The sequence below is a fragment of the Sus scrofa genome, chromosome 13, assembly GCF_000003025.6.
Source record: "Sus scrofa isolate TJ Tabasco breed Duroc chromosome 13, Sscrofa11.1, whole genome shotgun sequence".
NCBI lineage: Eukaryota > Metazoa > Chordata > Mammalia > Artiodactyla > Suidae > Sus > Sus scrofa.
In genome coordinates, this window is record NC_010455.5 from 71,173,267 (window position 1) to 71,193,239 (window position 19,973).

Consider the following 19,973-nt stretch of genomic DNA (forward strand, 5'->3'; position numbering starts at 1 on the left):
CCGAGGGCAATGCTGACCCATGACCTCAGCCGCAGTGACTGCGTTTACTGGACAGCCCACGAGCATGCTGTCCTTAGGACTAAGTAAGTCTGTGACCAGCATCCCCAGCCCAGCCCCTCCCACGGGTACCACTGTCATTTGGACTCTGTGCTTCCAGAGCTTTTTGTGCATTTTCAGGCTCCACTCCCTGTGTTAAGCTGCATGTTCTGTGCACGATCTCTCCCGTAGGCAGAGTCATGCTATGTCCGGAGGATGTGCCATTGGCTCTGGGCCTGGGGTCACCTTGACCTGCAGCGTGGACTGCCCCACGGTGCATCTGAGTGGCCCCCACCTAGGGACATCCAGGCTGCTGCCCCAGCTCTGCTTCCCTTTTATTTGATGGGCCCTTGCCCGCTGATCCCCTCACAGCCGGCACCCCCCCACCCCTGTGGCATGCTCACATGTGCTCATCACCCTCTGGAGATGTGAGCTCCCGGAGGGTGGGGGCCGACCTACGGGCAGCTCTCCCCGGTGCTGCACCTGCTGTGATGTCTCCCATCCTCACACCCCACTCTGAGGCAGGCAAGTATTAGCCTCACTTGCAGACACAGGCTGAAGCCCCACAAGGTTCTGCAGCTGGTCAGGTCACGCGGCAGCAACAGCAGGCCTGTTGGCTCCAGGGCCTGTGTTTAACTGCTGGCTCTTCAATATTGAACCCACCCAGATGAATTGAACCCACCCATCCTGGCGACAGACCCAGCAACAGCCCTTTCATTACTGGCACCTGCATTCTCCCCTCGCCCCAGACCCAGGCAAGGAGGCAGCTGACTAGGGCTCAGATCAGCCCTGCTTCTTCCTCTAGGCTGTGTGACCTCATCTGGTCACTTGCCCTCTCTGAGCCTCAATTTCCTCACCATGAGAGAAGCTGCTTGCAGGACCCTCCTTGTGGAGGGAGGATGGTGTTGGAGGGTCCCCCGCAGCACCGGGAGTGGTAGTAGCCTGATCCGTGAGTGTGCACACCCTCGGAGAGCAGTTCAGTGGGCCGGCCTGGCCGCCTCCTGCCCCATGACTGATGTGCAGCTGCTGCGGCCTGAGGCCAGAGCAACTTTATGATGCTCTGGCTGGTTTTTAATCACAGCAAGAGGAGATATGGCAGATCAGATGCTGATTCATGTGACAACGTTGTCTCATGTCTTACCTGGCTTTCCCTGGCCCTGTGGTGATCTGGGGGCTGCCAGGGAGGGGGTGATTCTGCTCCTTGGAGATCCCCCAGAGTCCCTCAGGCCCCCTCTGCCTCCCCCATGCCAGCTATGCACGGGGCCTGGCCCTGAGATCAGACTTCTGCAGCAAGTTAGGGAGAGGGACAAGGGACAGATGCTGTGGGAGTTTCCTAGCCTACAGCCCCTACTTCTTCCTCTGAGCCACAGACAGCTCCTGCCCACCCATCCATGCTCACCTGCTGAGTGGACCACTAGCCACAGGCTAGAGTCACAGCCTAAGAGACTTCTGTCTCTACAGTGGTCCAAGCCACCTCCTCTCCAAGTGTCACCTCCTCAGGGAAGTGCTCCCTGACCACCCTACACAGACTTCTCTTCATAGCTCTGAGGGCTGCTGCAGAGCTTTATGCGTGTTGGTCTATTTGTTTCTGTCCCCTCAACTGAGAATGATCACAACCCCTGTGCAGCACTCAAAGACGTGTGCAGGGGGCTTTGTGCCAGGGACTGGGTACAGTATATTGTGCTGGATCTTTGTGCAGAGTACTTTGTGCAGGGCACTATGTGCTAGGTACTCTGCATAGGGTACTATGCTGGGTACTGTGTGTGGGGTACAGTGTGTAGAGTACTGTGCAAGATACTATTATAGGTACTATGCACTAGGTACTATAATGGGTACTGTGCCAGGTACTCTGTAATGTACTGTGTGTAGGGTACTGTTCAGGGTATTATATTGGGTGCTGGGTGCAGGGTACTGTATTGGGTGCTATGCTAGGCCCTTTACAGTTGTTAGCAGTCCTGACAGCCTCACTTTTCAGACAATCACAGAGAAGTTAAGAAATTGTGCCATGTCCCTCTGCTCACAGAGAGCTGGTCCAGCAGGTAAGCTGTGTGCACTCCCAGCCTGTCTGCTGTGCTTCTCACCATGGGCCCCAGTGGTGAGGACACTCCAGACACCTGCTGGGCGCTCCATCAGCAGCAGTTCATTTGCTCTTGGGGCCCTGGAAGGAAGCCACCAACACTACACCAGGGGCACTGGGAGTAGATTTCAAGAAGGACACAGAGGTGGCTCACAACTCAGGTCTGCCCTAGAGGCTGAATAAGAGTCTAGTGCAGATGAATGGGAGGAAGGGCAGAGCAGGCAGTGGGAACAGCATGTCCAAAGGTACGGTGGGTGCAGGGAACCGTGGGGTTGGGGGGAGAGGCGGCAGGCAGGGAGCGGTCAGCCTAGCATAGAGGCTGGGAACATGGCAAAACACAGTCACTCAGGGTATTGGGCAGCCCAGGCCTCTGTGATGACATTCCACAGGCTGGGTGGCTTCAGCGGCAGAAGTTTTATTTTTCACAGTTGTGAAGGCTGGTTGTCCAAGATGCAGGTGCTGGTCCATTCAGCCTGGTGAGAGGTGTCTTTCTGGCTTGCAGACAGCCGCCCTCCTGCAGTGGAGACAGACAGAGGAAGAAATCTAACACTCTGGTCTCAGCTTTTCTTCTTCCAAGGGCACAAATCCCATGGTAGGGGCTTCCACCATCATGACCTCATCTAGGCTAATGGCCTCCCGAAGGCTCTGCCTCTGCACACATCAGACTGCGGAATGGGGCTTCACCACACACACGAACCCTCGGTCTGTAACACTCAGCTTCCTTAAGCAGAAAGACTAATACAGGGGTTAGTACGCACATCCTTGAAAAGTCCGGAGGCTCAGGTTCTGGGCAGGCCTCCAGGGACGAGCCCAGAGCAGCCCTGCAGAGCCAGGGCTCGGGGATAGGGCTGGAGGGAGTGCTGCAGGCTCTGCCACAGCGAGGGAACTGGGGGGTCTGGGGACTGCCAGTTGAAGGGTCAGGAAGCCAAGGCTGCCCTCAGCATACAGGAAGTACAGCTGTTGAACCATGTGTGTGCCAGGGAGGGCGCTGTAGGTGCCATAGAGCCTTGGTCAGGTCACCCCAAGCCCTGGCTGCAGGCAGGCAATTGGCACCCCAGCAGCCCCAGCAGCCCCCCGCCTTGATTTTTACCTGCTTCCCGGACGCTCCCCTTCCTGTCCCTCCAGCCCCCTCTGGGTGCCTTCCTTGGGAGTGAGAGCTGGATGCAGCCCTTCCCCAACAACCACCAGCACTGTTTCCTGCTGTTCCGTGGTAAGCTTGTTAAGCTGGGTTCATTGGCACCGTCTCTCTAATTGGTGTCCAGCCCCACCCATAGCAAACCTCCAAAGCACAGCCTGTGTAGAGTAGAGATCTCACAGCTTTGAGGCAGGGCGGCCGGCTCCCTCCGCACTAGCATCAGGGGCTCAGCAGCCCAGAAAGTGCCTTTGATGGGATATCAGGCGGTGTTTTTGCTCAAAAGATAGAAGCCAACTTTGGCTAAAACCAAGCCAAAGAGAATAGAGGCAGGTCAGGGTGGGGGTGCCCTCAGGGCTGGAGGGGTGTGGTGGACACAGGACCAGGCCCTTGGAACCCCATGGAGGCCAGAGCCAGAGCAGCTGGGCGAGGACGGTGGACAGGCTTGTCTGGACGCCCTGGTGGAATAACTTAGCTGCAGTTGTACAGAGTTTTTAGATTACAAAATATTTCAAACCTTGGGAAAATAAAAATCACAGTCTATACATATGTAACACTTCCTATGGTTCTGGAACCATTTGATGCATTTAATAAACAAGAACCCCTTGAATCTGCACAATCCCCTGAGGCAGGTACAGTGTTTTCAGCTGAAGAAACTGAGGCACAGAGCTGCTGCCTAGGAGAGCCTGGTGGTGTATACCAGGACCCCGTGTATCCCCACACACATCATTGGAAGTGCTGATGTTTATATTTTGCCTCAAAAGGAGGGAGGGGAAGGGGGAGGAGAAGCTGCCCCTCCCCCTCCTGGGGAGCATCCCCTGCCTAATCTGAGCATTGGTCATGAAGCCCCATGTACATAAGGACCCCGGCAGATCCTGCTTGTATCCCACTCCCCACTGCCCGCATTCTGGACATGCCCATGGATGGTTGCTGTCTAGAGGTCTGCATCTGAAGTTAGGGCCTCAAAGGGACATGTTGGCCAGGCGACCCCAGAGCTTGAAAGAGGCCATACTCTCTCCATCCACTTCCTGTTCACTGTCCTTCATAATTTTTTTTTTTTTTTTTTTTTGGCTGCACCCATGGCATGTGGAATCTCCCAGGCCGGGGATCCAACTTGAGCCACAGCAGTGACAACACCAGATCCCTAACCCACTGAGGCAGCAGGAAGCTCCCACTCTCCCTCATATATGCCTTCAATTAAGTCTAACTTTTCTATTGTGTCATTTATGATCTCTGTTGCCTTGTTGGTTTTCCGTCTAGAGGATCTGTCCATTGATGTGAGTGGGGTCATATATGCCTTCAAAACATTTCTCGCCTGGGGGGCCATAGCCTGCAGGTCTGTGCCCCATCCCTGCACAGGGGCGGTGAAGTCTGTAGCTGCAGCTCTGTTTGTGAGATGTGTGCAGATTCTATCACAGGATGCTATATCTTTGCATCCTGCCCTGTTTGAGTTGCCGTGGTGTGTTTAAGCTTCGTCCGTGATAGGAAGAATTGACAAGCAAGGGAGCAGGTGCAGAGATGGTTGTGGAGTCCTCTGCCTGGAGCCATGCAGCTTAGGATGCCAGACCCAGGGGGTGAGCTTGTCCAGCCTCCTCTTCACAAAAGAGGAGGGTTTGTGAGGTGAGAGATGGGTGCGCAGCTGAAAAGTAGCACTGGGGTGCCCTCCCCACAGCCTGGAGGACGGTGTGCGTGGTGATGTCCAGTGTCCCCAGATATCCATAGATCTGTAGGCTTTGACCCGTAACCCTGTCTCTTGAAATGCTCCTGAAGGAGCATCCATAGATCAAAACAAGGAAATGACTCCCCACGTTGCTACAGGATCGCAAAATACCAGCAACAACATTGCTGTCCAAAAATAGAAGTTTTATTTCATAGTTGGCATTACAACCACATGTATAAGAGAGTCATTAAAATTGGAGTTTTAAGAAAATGAGGCGGAAGGATGCCCGTGAAGTTATGGTCACTAGAAAGGTGAGGGCAAAACTTCAGACTCCAGCAGGGCATCGATTGGGTAAAAATAAATACCTCGAAAAGCGACTAGGAGAAGTTCCCTCTGTGGCTCAGTGTGCTAAGGATCCGGCATTGCTGCAGATGTGGTCACAGGTCACAGCTGCAGAGCAGATTTGGTCTCTGGCCTGGGAACTTCCATGTGCCATGTGTGCAGCCAGAAAAAGAAAAAAAAAAAAAAAAAAAAGAAAGAAAGAAAAGACTAGGAGAAAATTCACGAAAAGCCAGAAAGTTTGGTTCTAAGAGGTGGGCTTTTGGGTGACTTTTGTTTCTTTTGACGTCTCTTTAATTTTTCATTTTCTAGATTGAAACGGTCCTAAGATATTAGGGGCAGCATGAAAGATTGGTCCCCCCAGAGCCCCCTGGGTTGGGGGGTCAGGAAGCTGTGCTCAGGGCCATGAGGGGCTGAGCTGGTGCACGGTGTGGGGGTGGGGCAGTGAGTCCTCCTGCGTTTCACCAGCCAGGTTCAGAGCCCAGCTGGCAGCGAGGCCAAGACTCCATCCCTGTGTCCAAGCCCACTGGGTTTACCTAGAGAGTCAGACCCAGCAGCCAAGGGTTCCATGGGGTCTGGCAGTCAGTAGCAGGGTCCTCAACCATGGGTAGAAGTCCTAGCAAAACCAAGCTAAGTGATAAGAAAGCAAAGCCACCATGATACCAGTAGACGTTACCAGCTGCCAGATTTGGGTTCCAACTCAGAGCTGAGCAAAGCCCGCACCCTAGTTTTCTGGTATCTCTGCTGTGTGACCTTGGCAAGTGATTTAACCTCGCTGAGCCTGTTTAGTTTCTTCATGCGTAAAGTGGAGATGATGCTTGCCTGAATTGGTTGCTAGGAAGGTTAAATATGTCAGAAGCATCTACCTGTGCCAGTCACATAGTAGGCACTCAATTAATTGCAGCAGCCACGGAGATGGTAGGCAGACCCGCTGCCTTTACCTCCCTGGATGGTCTCTAGAGGGTCTGGAGCTCAAGGTTAGAAGTAGGAGCCAGCTCTTTCTCTAGCTGCCACTCTGTGCCACCCGGCTTGTACTTTCAGCTCCTGGGTGACCATCTTCAGATGCCTGCAGGGGTGCATGGAGGTCTCTGTGCTGGTGGTCACCTGAGCCATCTCACACCTTCTGCACATCGAAAAAGGTGCGGGCGACAAGAAGCAGCTGGGGGTCTGCTAGCTTGTGGCATTTTATGTCTTCATTGTCACTTTTTGTTGGCATGTCATTAATATTACAGCTTTCCATAAGACCATCCGAGTCTTTTACTATTTTCCTCTTTCCTGCTTGCTCCCATGGTTGGTTGACTTTAATGGGCCACGGAGCTGGCACTTGGCACCTCTTCTCAGTCAGAGTGGCAACGATGGATTGGGGGAATGTGTCCCGAGGATTTTGAGGTTGTGAATAGTAAGATATTCTAACTTCTGAGGATGGTTGTCCATCAAGGTGTCTGTTGAGTAACTCGTGTATAAACATGTGGAGCGCATGCTCCGAGCTCAGCCCTGGGCCAGCCCACAGGAGAAAAATGGATAAGAATTTGTTTCTGTTCTGAGGGGCTGCCGGTCCACAGGAGGCAATGAATGGAGTGTATGCATTTATTCTGCACTCGTCTCAGGTCACGGGTCAGCCCTGTGCCCCTGGGAGGGAGCTGCTCTGGGATGAAGGGCGTGGAGGGGTCGACCCACCTCCTGCTGTGTGATTTGGAGCCAGTTCCGGGCCTCAGCTTTCTCATCCTTCCAGTTTCATGGGGTTGTTCTAGGGTAAAATGAGAAACAGAGCTCAAAACCATACCTAGCATGTGGTAAGCACTTAAAAATTCTGTCTCCAATGCTGGGTCTGGAAAAAAGAAGAGAAATGGTGTGGTCCGGGTCCTGAGGGGTGGGGTAGGGGTGGGGGCTGGGGGAGGCAGACACGGAGGCAGAGAGTCACAATGGACTGTGGGCTGTTGGTGCTCTTAAAACAATGCCCAGCACAAAAGGAATGCTGGCAAGTATTACTAGTCACATAGCAAGGATTGACTGAGCACCTACTATGTGCCAGGCCCCAAGAGTGGAGAGGTGATGGTGACAGGCACAAATCCTCACCCTAGTTGGGGTAGGGGGTAGGGACCACAGGTGTGTGAGGCAGACCCTCCTGGGTTCATGCCCTCCCCCCCGGTTTCCCAGCCCAGAAACCTCAGCTGCTGCCCCTGCCAGTCCTCTGCCAACCAGGCCCCACTGTCCTGCAGCATCTGGAGGGCTTTTGCCAATCACCTGCCCAAAAAGACGCACTCGCACTCGCTCTTCTAGCTGGGGGCTTCAGGACACTTCCTTGGCTTCTCTGATCCCCGGCTCTCTCTGTGATGCAGGACCCAGTTCTTTCCCTGGGGCTGCGGAGATGGCAGGGGACACACATGGCCAGCATCCAGGCACAGGACTGGCTCCTCCAGGGATGGGGGAATGGTGGCCTGTCTGCTTTAAACACATCTGCGGCTCCCCGGGGCTCGAGTCTCGTGGTCCGTGGTCTGCAGATGAGGCCAGGGGTGAGTGATCTATTGGTGCCTCGGGGGTGTTGGAGGGGGGTTAATTAAAAAGGTGTCTGGGAGATGAATTTCTGGAAACACAAATTGGAAACCAGCGGAAGCTATTGATCCACTTAATGGGAAGCCGATGGTATCAGAGCAGCAGGCAGCTCTGGCCCAGAGCAGTGGCAGATGGATGTGGCCCCTTCCCTGAGCTGCCCTGCTGAGGACTGGGAACACGTCAGGGGCCCCAAGTGCTGACTCTGGGTCAGAGCAGGGGAGTGAGCTGTGCTTCTGCAAGGGGAGGGGTGCTCCTCTGACATCCCTCAGAGCCCCCTGGCTGGACAAAGTGACAAACTCTTTTTGCCTTAGTTTCCTCATCTGGAAACTCCTGACCCGGGATGCTGTGGGGTTACACGTGAGCTCAGGTGGCCTGTGGCAGACCCTGTCCTCAGCACTGGGGCTGAGGAAACGCACGACCTGCCCACAGACACTGGCCTCCCCCAGCGCACATTTGGTGGCGGGACAGAGAGTAGGGTCTGTGTGTGAGGGCCAGGACCGGTGAGAACCTGGCAGCCTACAGGTGACAGCTACAGCCTGTGATGTGAATGGGTCGTCATCACGGCAACCAGCGAGTTCCCCCAAGGTTCCAATGCTACCCCTGGCTCAGATCAGCTCCCTTCCTCTTTTCAGACCCCTGTGATGCCCTGCCTCTGTGCCTATTTCTCAGATGGGCAGCGGAGGCTTGGAGAAGTGTGGCTGGAGGCCTCCACCCTGGTCCCTCACCCACCTTGGACAGCATGAACTGGCTGCATCATGTCAGTGTCCCCACAGTATCAAAGCAGGGTGGGCTCCCAGGCTCACCAGCCTCTGTGGGCTCAGGCTGGGCTGCTCTGGAATCTGGGGGCGGTCACGCACCCTGTGGGGAGTGGGCACCCTCAAGGCCTGGGGAGAGGTTTATCAAACTCGGGCTAGTGACAGGGCTCCTATCCCCGAGTCCCCCCTCCTTCCCCAGGAGTCATTTTGAAAGGCTTTCCCAGGACCTGGGAGGGGAAGAAGCCCTGTTGGTCTGCTTACTGTTACTGGACTTTATCAGGGTTTATCTCTGAAATAGGAAGGTTGAAAGATAGCTCCACATTACTCCAGCCTGGACCAGCTCCCTGCCAAGGCTCCTCCTTGTTGCCCCCCAAACTCGGGTCTCCAGCATCAGCACCTCTTTGAACACAACCACTGCCTCCCCAAGCCCAGGCCCTCCTAGGCCCTGGAGGGGTCTTTCAGCCTTTTTACCCTCTCAGCAGCCAGCAGAGCTTTAGAAACACAAACCACATCACCTCACTGGTTTGAAACCCACCAAAGGCTTCCCACTGAATTAGGTATAAATGTAGTACCCCGACTACAACTGCCCTGCTACCTGCAAAGCCCAGTTTCCTGATGCTCTCCCCCAACACTGCTGCCCCTGGACCCCCTCTTCCCAATGCCCCTACACTGTGATCCTCAGAACTCCCACACTTCCTGGTGCCCCCACACTGTGCTCCCTTTGCAGCTCTTGGAACACATGGGGTATCCTTTGGCTTCAGGGCCTTTGTACTTGCTACTCCCCATCAGGACCAGTCCTGCCCAGGTCTTCACCTGTCTGGTGCCCTGTTGCTATTCAGGTATCAGTTCTGGGGGAGCCCAAAGGATTTTTTTTTTTTTACTCAATGAATTTATTACATTTATAGTTGTACAATGATCATCACAATCCAATTTAATAGGCTTTCCATCCCACAATCCCAGCACATCCCCCCACCCCCAAACTGTCTCCTTTGGAAACCATAAGTTTTTCAAAGGCTGTTGAGTCTGTATCTGTTCTGCAAAGAAGTTCATTGTGTCCTTTTTTCAGATTCCACTTGTCAGTGAAAGCATTTGATGTTGGTGTCTCATTGTCTGATTGACTTCGCTTAACGTGATAATTTCTAGGTCCATCCATGTTGCTAAAAATGCTGGTATTTCGTTCCTTTTAATGGCTGAATAATACTCCATTGTGTATATGTACCACATATTGTTAATCCACTCCTCTGTCGATGGACATTTAGGTTGTTTCCATGTCTTGGCTATTGCAAACAGTGCTGCAATGAACATCAGAATACATGTGTCTTTTCGAGTCATGGTTTTCTCTGGATAGATGCCCAGGAGTGGGATTACTGGATCCAATGGTAGTTCTATTTTTAGTTTTCTGAGGAATCTCCATACAGTTTTCCACAGTGGTTGCACCAATTTACATTCCCACTAACAGTGTACAAGGGTTCCTTTTTCTCCACACCCTCTCCAGCACTTATTGTTTGTCGACTTTTTGATGATGGCCATTCTGGCTGGTGTAAGGTGGTACCTCACAGTGGTTTTGATTTGCATGTCTCTAATGGCAAGTGATTTTGAACATCTTTTATGTGTTTTTTTGGCCATCTGTATGTCTTCTTTGGAGAACTGTCTGTTTATATCTTCTGCCCATTTTTTGATGGGGTTGTTTGTTTTTTTGGTATGGAGCTGCGGAAGGTGTTTATAAATTTTGGAGATTAATTCCTTGTTAGTCTATTCATTTGCAAAGATTTTCTCCCATTCTGTGGGTTGTCTTTTCATCATTTTGTTTAGGGTTTCCTTTGCTGTGCAGAAACTTTTAAGATTAATTAAGTCCCATTTGTTTATTTTTGTTTTTACTGTCATTACTCTAAGAGGTGGATCTGAGAAGACGTTGCTGTCGTTTATGTTAGAGAGTGTTTGGCCTCTGTTTTCCTCTAAGAGTTTTATAGTGTCTGGTCTTATATCTAGGTCTTTAATCCATTTGAGTTTATTTTTGTGTATGGTGTTAGGGAGTGTTCTAATTTCATTCTTTTCCATGTGGCTCTCCAGTTTTCCCAGCACCACTTATTGCACAGGCTGTCTTTTCTCCGTTCTTGCCTCCTTTGTCATAGATGAGTTGGCTGTAGGTGGGTGGGTTTAATTCTGGGCTTTCTATCCTGTTCCACTAATCTATATTTCTGTCTTTGTGCCAGTACCATACGGTTTTGATGACTATTGCTTTGTAGTAGAATCTGAAGTCCAGGAGCCTGATTCCTTCAGCTCTATTTTTCTTTTTCAGGATGTCTTTGGCTATTCTGGGTCTTTTGTGCTTCCAAACAAACTTTAAAATATTTTGTTCGAGTTCTGTGAAGAATGTCCTTGGTAATTTGATAGGGATTGCATTGAATCTGTTGATTGCCTTGGGTAGCAGAGTCATTTTGATAATATTAACTCTTCCAATCCACGAGCGTGGTATATCTTTCCATCTATTTGTGTCATCTTTGGTTTCTTTCACCAGTGTCTTATAGTTTTCAGAGTACAGGTCTTTTGTCTCTTTAGGTAGGTTTACTCCTAGGTATTTTATTCTTTTGGATGTGATGGTAAATGGGATTGCTTCCCTAATTCCAAAGGATCTTTAGTTGCACCTGTGAACGAGTTTCCCATCTGTTCCTCACCCCCTTGGTAGCAGGAACTTTCTCTCCTACTTCTCGCCCAATCCCCAGGGCCTAGACCAGGGTTCAGTAAACATTTGTAGAATTAATCAATGAGCAAAAGGTGAGGCTCTGCTGGAATTTGGCCAGAGGTGCAGCCCGCCTTGGCCCAAGTTCTGGGCTTTGCTGGATTTCCTAGCACTTGGTGGGGTTGTGCCAAGTGTCCCACCTTCACCCCCAACACTGAGCTGAGAATAGGTGACCCTGGGGCCCCGCCCCAGCTCCACCTCAGAGAGGGGGGCTCAAGGAGGAGTCCCTGGGATTGGTCTGTGCTAAGAGCCCCGTCCTGTGTGGGGGGAGGGAAGCCCCTCACCCTGGAGAGCCAAGCCCAACCCAGGGGACAGGAACTTGAAGATGAACATCACCAAGCAGAAGAGGAGAAGGGAAGGGTGTTCTGGGCAGAGGGAACAGCGTGTGCGAAGGCCTGGATATTGGGAGAGTGTGCTGTCAAGAAAGAAAAGGCAGGACCTGGCCAAGCCCCACTCTGGCAGGAGGACTGTGGTCCTCACCTGCCTTGTTTCATTCCTCCCTCCCCAAGTGGAGGGGTCGGGCAGGTCTTCACTGGAGACCTTGAGGGTCTCCTGTGGCTCTTGCCCCATCCCCTCCCTGTTTCCCTGCTCCTGCCCTTACCAGTGTCTCAGCACAAAGCCAGAGGGGTCCTTCCATCCTCCCTGAGGTCCCTCCCAGGCCCCTGCGGCTATATCAGCCCGTGCCCGTTACCTCTGACTTCCTCTCCCCATCGCTCCCTCTGCCCCACACCAGCCTCCTCGCTGTCCTTGGAACACACCAGGCGCACTCCCACCTCAGGGCCTTTGCACCCACTGTGCCCTGGACCAGGAATGCTAGCCACAGCCACCTCCCTTGCCATGGTGGCTTCTGAGAGGAGGAGCTGGGTGGGGCATGGACAGTGAGCCATGGGAGGTACTTTGCTGGCATCCAAAGCTTCCCTGGGGCAGGGTGGAGGGGGACTTCTGGCCAAGGAGCCCTCCCAGAGGTGGGGCCACCGGGTGACCTGGCGGATCCATTTACCTCAGCAGTAGAAGATGCTGACTTCTGCTGCCTGGGATGTTGAGCTCTGCCATCGATGTGAGTTCGGAGGGATTTCTAAGGCTGTGGGTGCGTGTGTGGGCGCTTAGAGGGACCACTGCTGCCCAGAAGCCCTGGCCGGTACCACCTTTGTTCTTTCTGAACAGGGCACAGCAGTGGCCTTTGTGATCCCCACGGGCCCTGAGCTGAGATGGTGCCGTTCGCAGTGACTTCAGCATGTCCAATTCTCATAAAAAGCAGTCCTGCGCTGGAGGCTGCCTCCCAGCAAGTACTTCCCAGCGTCCCCAGGTGGGGTCTGATACAGTGCTGGGCCCCCTCCAGGCTCAACCTCCTCACTGGCTCCCACCCCTGCCGCAGGCTGCCCATAGCAGGTGGCACCCTGGATCCAAACTCCACTCAAGCCTCTGCTCGAATGTCACCTCCTTGGGGACACCTATCTTGACCTCCTGGTCTCATCCCAGTTCCTCTTCCTTCCTGGATCTGATCACTGCCTGACATGGGACATAGTTATTTTGTAACAGCTTTATTGATACATAATTTATGTGCCAGGAAGTTCATGCATTTAGAGCAACAGTTCAGTGGATTTACTATACTCTCAGGGTTGCGCGGCCATCAGGGCTGTCTAATTTTGGAGTACTTTCATCACGCCAGAAGAAACCCTGTCCCCATTAATAAGCATTCCCCACTTCCCCCCTCACCCGAGCCCCTGGCAGCTACTAATCTACTTTCTGTCTCTGTGGACTTGCCCATTCCAGACATCCATGGAAATGGAACTGTATGCCCTGTGATCCTTTGTGATTGGGTTCTTTCGTGTTGCAAAATGTTATTTTTAATCACCCATTTCCCCTACCTCAGGGCCTTTGCACCGCCGCTCCCTCTGCCCAGAACACAAGGTCCTCCCTGCCCCCCCCATCTCAGTGGGTGACTCTGCCCCGCACCTCATGCTCCCCATCTTCCCAGCCTTTCCTCTCTTCAGAGGCTTGTTCCCTCTGGCCTCCCCCCAACTTCCCTGTTGTGTCATCAGCCTCTCCCCCCAAGCCAGGCCTTGTCCCATCTGTGCTGTACCCTCAGTGCCAGAGAGATGGCTGCACATCAGTCGGTGTTTATTGAATGAATGAAGAAATTCTGGAGTCTCCTGAGATCCCCTTATCTTATTGAGGCCCTGCTGAGGGATAGGTGAGGCTGCGAGCCACCTGGGGCAGGACTGATGTCGGGCACCGTCGCCTTGGGATGCTCAGACTCGGCTCCAGAAGCGCCCAGTGCCTGGGGACCAGCCAGTGTCCAGGGCCTTCTGTGCAGGCGGGCTGATGAAACCTGGGCTTGACAGCACGGGCTCCAGCTTCCCCAGTGACAAATGGCTGATAATTAATGTTGGGCCTGCACGTTATTCATCAATTTAAAGTCGAGTGTGCAGCCAGAAGCGATTCCAAGAAAAAAATGTTCAGCCTCACATCCTCCTCGTTCTTACTCATCAATCACCAATTTTGCAAGCAGCTTATTAAAATGTAGAGAAAAGCGTGGCTGGAGACATAAAAGGCCCAGAGATGGTTTATCAGCGTTTTGCAGTTGTGGGTGTGGGGAGCAGGGAGGGGGTGCCGGGAACAGCAGGGCTGAGGGTCTGGCCATTTCACAGAGAGGAAGGCTGAGTTTAGAGCCGGGCGACTATGTGAAATCTGGAAAGGTTAATGCCAACCTAGGGGTGTGGCTAGGGGTTCAGACCCCAGGTGCAGGTCCTGGGGGTGCATGGTGGGCACTTAGGTGGAGTCCAGTCCCATGTGGAGGACTGGGGTTGGGGGACGCCAGAGCCACATTCAAACGCTGGACAGGGAAAGAGCATGGTCCAGAATTGGGCAGACCTAGACTTGAATCTCAGCTCTTCCTCCCAACCAGCAGCAGGATGGGGGCATGTGACCCTCCCTCTTGGAGCCTCAGTTTCCTCCTGAGCCAGGGGGACCCCTCTCAAAGGTTTGCAAAGAGGAATGGTGACCATGTATGTCAAGTTCTGGAAGAGAACCTTAGGCATGCAGTTGGTACTCCATAAATGATAAATCCCTCCACAGCCACCCAAAGGCCTAAAACTGGTCTGGGAGGGTGCTGTTCCTCCCTGTAGCATGGAGAGGGTATTCTGGGTCTAGAGCCAGGCAAGTTTCCCTTTGCCAGGACAGCCTTTCAGAGCACCAGGTGGACCACTATGGTCATGCTGTTCCCTCTTTGGGAGGGCGCTTTCTTTAGTTGTCACCTCTCCTCAGGGAATTCCTATGCATCCTTCAAAACCCACCTCACATGGCACCTCCTCTTGACTGATAATGAGTCAGCTTCTTGCCCTCTGTGGCTCCAAATATATTTAATTCTTGCTGGACTGTGAATCTTGGTGAGGAGGGTCTGCCCTACCCAGCCTAGTGGGCAGAGACATGATACATTTTGTGGGATGAATAAGTAAAGAGATGGGTGAGTGGCTCTCCAACCCTCACCCCTGCCCAGAGAGGACCTAGAGGCCTCCCCTCACTGTTCCCTGCCCCCAGGACTGTGAACTCTTGGAGAGCTGGGGCCCAGCTGGGGTCTGTCGCTGTCTGTCTCCCACTGCCTAGGTCTGTCCAGTACAGAGTAGGTACTCAATGGAGGTCAGAATGACAGACAAAAGGGGGCAGGGAAGCTGAGCCCACGTTCTGTAAGCACCTACTGAGGGTCAGGATGGTGCTGGACATTTCACCTGTAGGATTCTTTCTTTGCCTCATACCAAACCTAGTGCACAGTGTGGACACCGGGAGAAAGGGCCCCCTTGTGTGGATCATGGATTCTGGATGACTCACAGCTCTTGCCACTCCCTCAGGATGCCTTCTGGGGAGTTGATGCATGCATGCATGCATGAATGAATGAATGGAAGAGCAAGTGAATGAATGGACAGGCTACCAAGTCCTATGAATCTCTCCGCCTCCTTCCTCTGTCTGCCCCCAGCCTCCTGGCCCGGCCTCTCCCCCATGCAGCTGGCTCAGCGCTTTTATTTAGGGCTGTAGAGTGAAGCCATGCCTCTTCAGGGCCCCCCAGATTTTCCTGTGGCGCCTCCGCCTGTCCTGCTCCCACCTTTCCCTGCTCCGAAGAAGTTGCAGCTGCTGGCCCCTCCCACTCCCCTGCCAATCAGACCCCATTGTCCTGCCGCATCTGGAGCACACTACAAATTGCCAGCCCCAAAAGGCTCGGTCAGCATCCTTGGAGAGAAGCCGTCCGCCCCGCCTTCACAAGCACCAGTTCCTAAAAGGCTGGTGATTGCGTCCTCAGCATTCCCGCCAGGCGGCCCAGTGCCTGGGAGTGGCGGAAAAAGCCCCAGATGGCTTTGGGGGGGTGGGGGGGAGTGTCAACGATTATCGAGCAGGAAGCGAGCTTGGCCTGCAGTTAACAGGGAACACAGTTCTAAAATACCCTTCGCTGTCCTCCGGTCACATCACCATCTCCAGGAGGCTGTGAGCTCCCTGAGGCTGGACCACCGGAGGTCTGGCTCAGGAGGGCAGGGGTAGATGGGCCACTGTGCTCTTTTCACAAATTCACCTTGATCTGGGGGTTGGGGCCCCGACCTTGGGAGCCACGAGGGGGCTCAGGAGGGCAGGGACTACCGGGGCTGGGCTCAGCCCTGGGGACAGCTGAGTACCTGGACTGCGTTTGGCAACCTAGGACCCCAGAGGGCCAGGATGGAGGCAGCCCCAGCTCATCTGCTAGGGAGGCATCTGCACTGAGCTCCCGTCAGCCAGGAGCAAGGTGGAGGAGGGGGTATCAGCCCATAGTGGCCGCCACAACAGAACAGTCACAGAGGCGCCCCTGAGCTCCAGTGGTACCCAGGCGGGGGATCTCCCCCAGTGTGTAATTTGATGTCACTGGGTCTGTGTTCATGAGTCATCAAAATGCTGCCCCATGATTTCAGTCCAGTCTTCTACCCTCCCTGAGTTTCCGCAGAGGCCCAGAGAGGTTGTGTGCTCTACCTTAGGTCACTTAGCTCAGCGGGTGCAGGACTCATGGGGAGATGAGGTTGCTGGAGCCAGTTGGCCTGGGTTTATTCCTGCTCCCCTGCCCAGTGGCGTGGCCATGGCTGGGCCCCTGACCTCTCTGTCCTCAGGTCTGCGTCTGTACTGAGGGTCTAAGGAGGGGCTACAGCAGCAACTGGCCCTGAGCGCCACTCCTTTTGCCCACTTGTCAAACACGGGGCCTGGAGGTGGGGTGCAATTCCCCAGAGCTGCACGTGTCGGACACCCCTGCCCCTGCCCCGAGGCATCACTCTTCCTCTGGAAGCTGGGTTGGCCCAGGCCTGAGGCCTCCTTGGGAACAGTGGGGACAGTGTCCGGCTGGTGCTCACCCTGAACCTGGGGCTCTGATGTCAGACTGGGGAGAGGCTCCCCAAGCACAAGAAGGGCAGGGCCTGGCCTATAGCCCCCCACAGGGCCGGGGGAGACAGGCCCCCAAAACGTCTTGGGTGAAAACACATAAGAAGTGGGAGCTGGTAATCAGTGCCCTTGGGTGAAACATGTCCACTGGCCGTGGCAGCAGCTCCCAGAGAGGTTGGGAGGGTCGTGTAGGCCTTAGCACCTGGATGGGGGCCCCGCAGGGCCATGTAGAACCTGGGTGGAGGTCACAGTTCTGCTAATTGCCTGGGTTGGGCCACCACAACCCTGTGGCTGAGGGTCATGGAGGCTCTGTGCTGTGGCAGGTGGGCAGGTGGGGGACCATCAGCTAAGCGAGGGAAGGTGCAGCTCGGAGCCCACACTAGTGGGCTGGGGTCTTCATGGGGCTTTAGGAACAGAGGGAGCTGGGGCCGTCAGACTTGGAGGAGGGTTTGGCAGCGGGGGGACAAGGCCCAGCCTGGGTGTGCAGGGCGGGGGCCCCCAGACATGACTGCGGGGCCAGGTGTGGGGACCTGGTAGGCTGGGCCTCTAGATCTTGGGTGTCAGACCGCCCTTTCCAGGACGATGTTGCAGCCATGTGCTGCTCTCTGCTGGAATATCTGAGCGTTACACTCATTATGCTGGGCTGGACCAACCCCAGAACTTCAGTGAGAAAGAATTTCCTGGGAACATCCCCAGGATCTGGGGTCCTCAGAGATGGCAAGGACTCCTGGGTTCTTCTTATGCCCCTGCTAGATCCTTGCTTGCTTACCTCTAGGGACAAGGTGCTCACTCCCTTTTGAGGCATTCTATTTCAACCCTGCACAGCACAGATCAGCTTGACCCCAAAAGGAGTTGCGCTTGGCTTCTTCCTGGTCTCAGCCCTGCCCTCTGGGGCTCAGGACTGGCTACAGGGCCTGGGGATACGGAGAGCCCCCCAGCAGCTGCCCCGATGTGGCCTGGGCTGCTCCAGTTCCTCCAGGCCCTGGCCCCGCCCAAACTGCCTTATACCTGTCCATTTCCATATAGGAGCCCGGGCCAAGGAGAGGACCTGGCGGGAGGTCCAGATGGCCTCAACTCCACAGAGGATGCGGCTTTCTCAGGAAGATCCCCACAGACCTCCCAAATGTGCCCCTCTGAGTTCTCCTGAATCCAGAGGGAGGTTGGCAGGGGACCTGGTCTTGGGGAACAGCTGGGCATGAACAGAGGGGCGAGTGGCTTTGTTGGAGGCTAGCAGGAGCGAAGCTGCAGCATGGGACTCCCTGGAGCATCATGAACCTGTCTCACGCTGGGCTTCGAAGACCTTCCACTGCCCCGGTCCCTACTTCTGTAAAGGAGGATATTGTCAGGGAGACAAGGAAGAGAGAAGCAGAGAGAGGGGGAGGGGGGAAAGTCAGCAGGTTTGGTGGCAAGGGAGGAGGGCTAGTCACTAGAGTAAGGAGGCCAGCAACTTTATCCATCAAATGGGCAGATTCATTCACTCACTCATTCATTCATTCATTAGATATTGTTTGAGACCCTGTACCAGGCACAGTCCTAGGCCCAAGGCGACATCAGTGAATAAAACAGACAGAACCCTTGTCCTTACAGAGTCTAAGACTTTAATGGGGAAAACAGACAATCAACAACAGTGATACAGTGATAAGTACTCTGAGGATGTGGCGGAGAGGACAGAGGTGGGCATATGGAAGGGCCAGCCAGGTAAAAGCCTGGTGGAATGTGTTATTTATACATATTTGCTTATTTTTTCACAGCTGGAAATATAAATTCTATAGCATAGAGTTCACCCATTTAATATGTGCTGTTTAGTAGGTTTTATATATTCAGAATTGTGTGACCATCACCACCGTTAATTTCAGAACATCTTCATCCCCAAAGAAACCCCAAGTCCACTAGCATCAGCCCATCCCCCACGGTCCCCCAGCCCCTGGTGACCGCTCATCTACTCTAACTCCATGGTTTGTCTTTTCTAGATGTTTCACACCAGTGGGATCTTACAACCTGTGGCAACTCTTTTCACCTAGTGCCGTGTTTTGAAAGCCCATTCAGGCAGCATCTCTCAGAACTTCATTCCTCTTACAGCCAAATCATATCCCACTGTGTGTATACAAGGCATCTGATTCATCCAGCATCGCTTGATGGACACACGGGCCATTTCCACTTCTTTGCTCTTAGGAATAGTGCTGCTGTGAACATGGGTGTACAGGTTTTGTGTGGATGTATGTTTCCACTTTTCATGGGCAGGTATCTAGGAGTGGAAGTTCTGGGTCATGTGTTAACTCCACATTTAATATCCTGAAGATCTGGCAAACTGCCTTCCAAATGGTAGCACCATTTTGCATTCCCAGCAGGTGTGAAGGACCCTGTTTCTGTACATTCTCATCAGCACTTGTTAGTGTCTTTTTTGTGATCCTAGTGGGTGTGACTAGTTTTCCACTGTGGTTTGATATTGAGCATCCTTCCATATGCTTATTGGCTATTTTGTATATCTTCTTTGGAGAAATATCTGTTCAGATTCTTTGCCCCATATTTGCTTGTTTTTGAGAACAAAGACCAATTCCCAAACAAGAGGGTTGGTTGCCAAAGAAATGAATGCAAGTGGTGGCCTTTATGGATGGAAGCCACTGAACTGAGAGGGTGGGACTAGAGGTGGGACCAGACTTCCTTGTAAACATTTCACATTTTTTGCTTTCAAATCCTGCAAATACATCATCAAAGAACAGTTTTTATGAGTTCCCTGGTGGCTCAGTGGGTTAACCGTTGTCACTGCTATGGCTCTGGTTGCTGCTGTGGTACAGGTTTGATCCCTGGTCTGGGAATTTCTGAATGCCTTGGGCTCCCCCACCAAAAAGGACATTTTAAAGTAAATGTGAAAAATAAGAGCTTTTTCACTACTGCATCAAGCCACCCAAGGTAGTCCTTGGCAGCCCCAGGATGTGGATGTCAGAGGCTCATTAAAGGAAACCCAGGAGTTCTCGTCATGGCTTAGCAGAAACGAATTGGACTAGTATCCATGAGGATGTCGGTTTGAATCCTGGCCTCTCTCAGTGGGTTAAGGATCTGGTGGTGCCATGAGCTCTGGTGTAGGTCACAGACATGGCTCAGATCCTATGTTGGTATGGCTGTGGTGTAGGCTGGCAGCTGTAGCGCTGATTCGACCCCTAGCCTGGGAACTTCCATATGCTGCAGGCCCTAAAAAAAAAAAAAAAAAAAAAAAAAAGGAACCCATATAGGGCCTCCCTGATCCCCAGTCCCTCACTCAGCCAGGGTTGGGTTCCTGCTTTTCCTCCTACAGC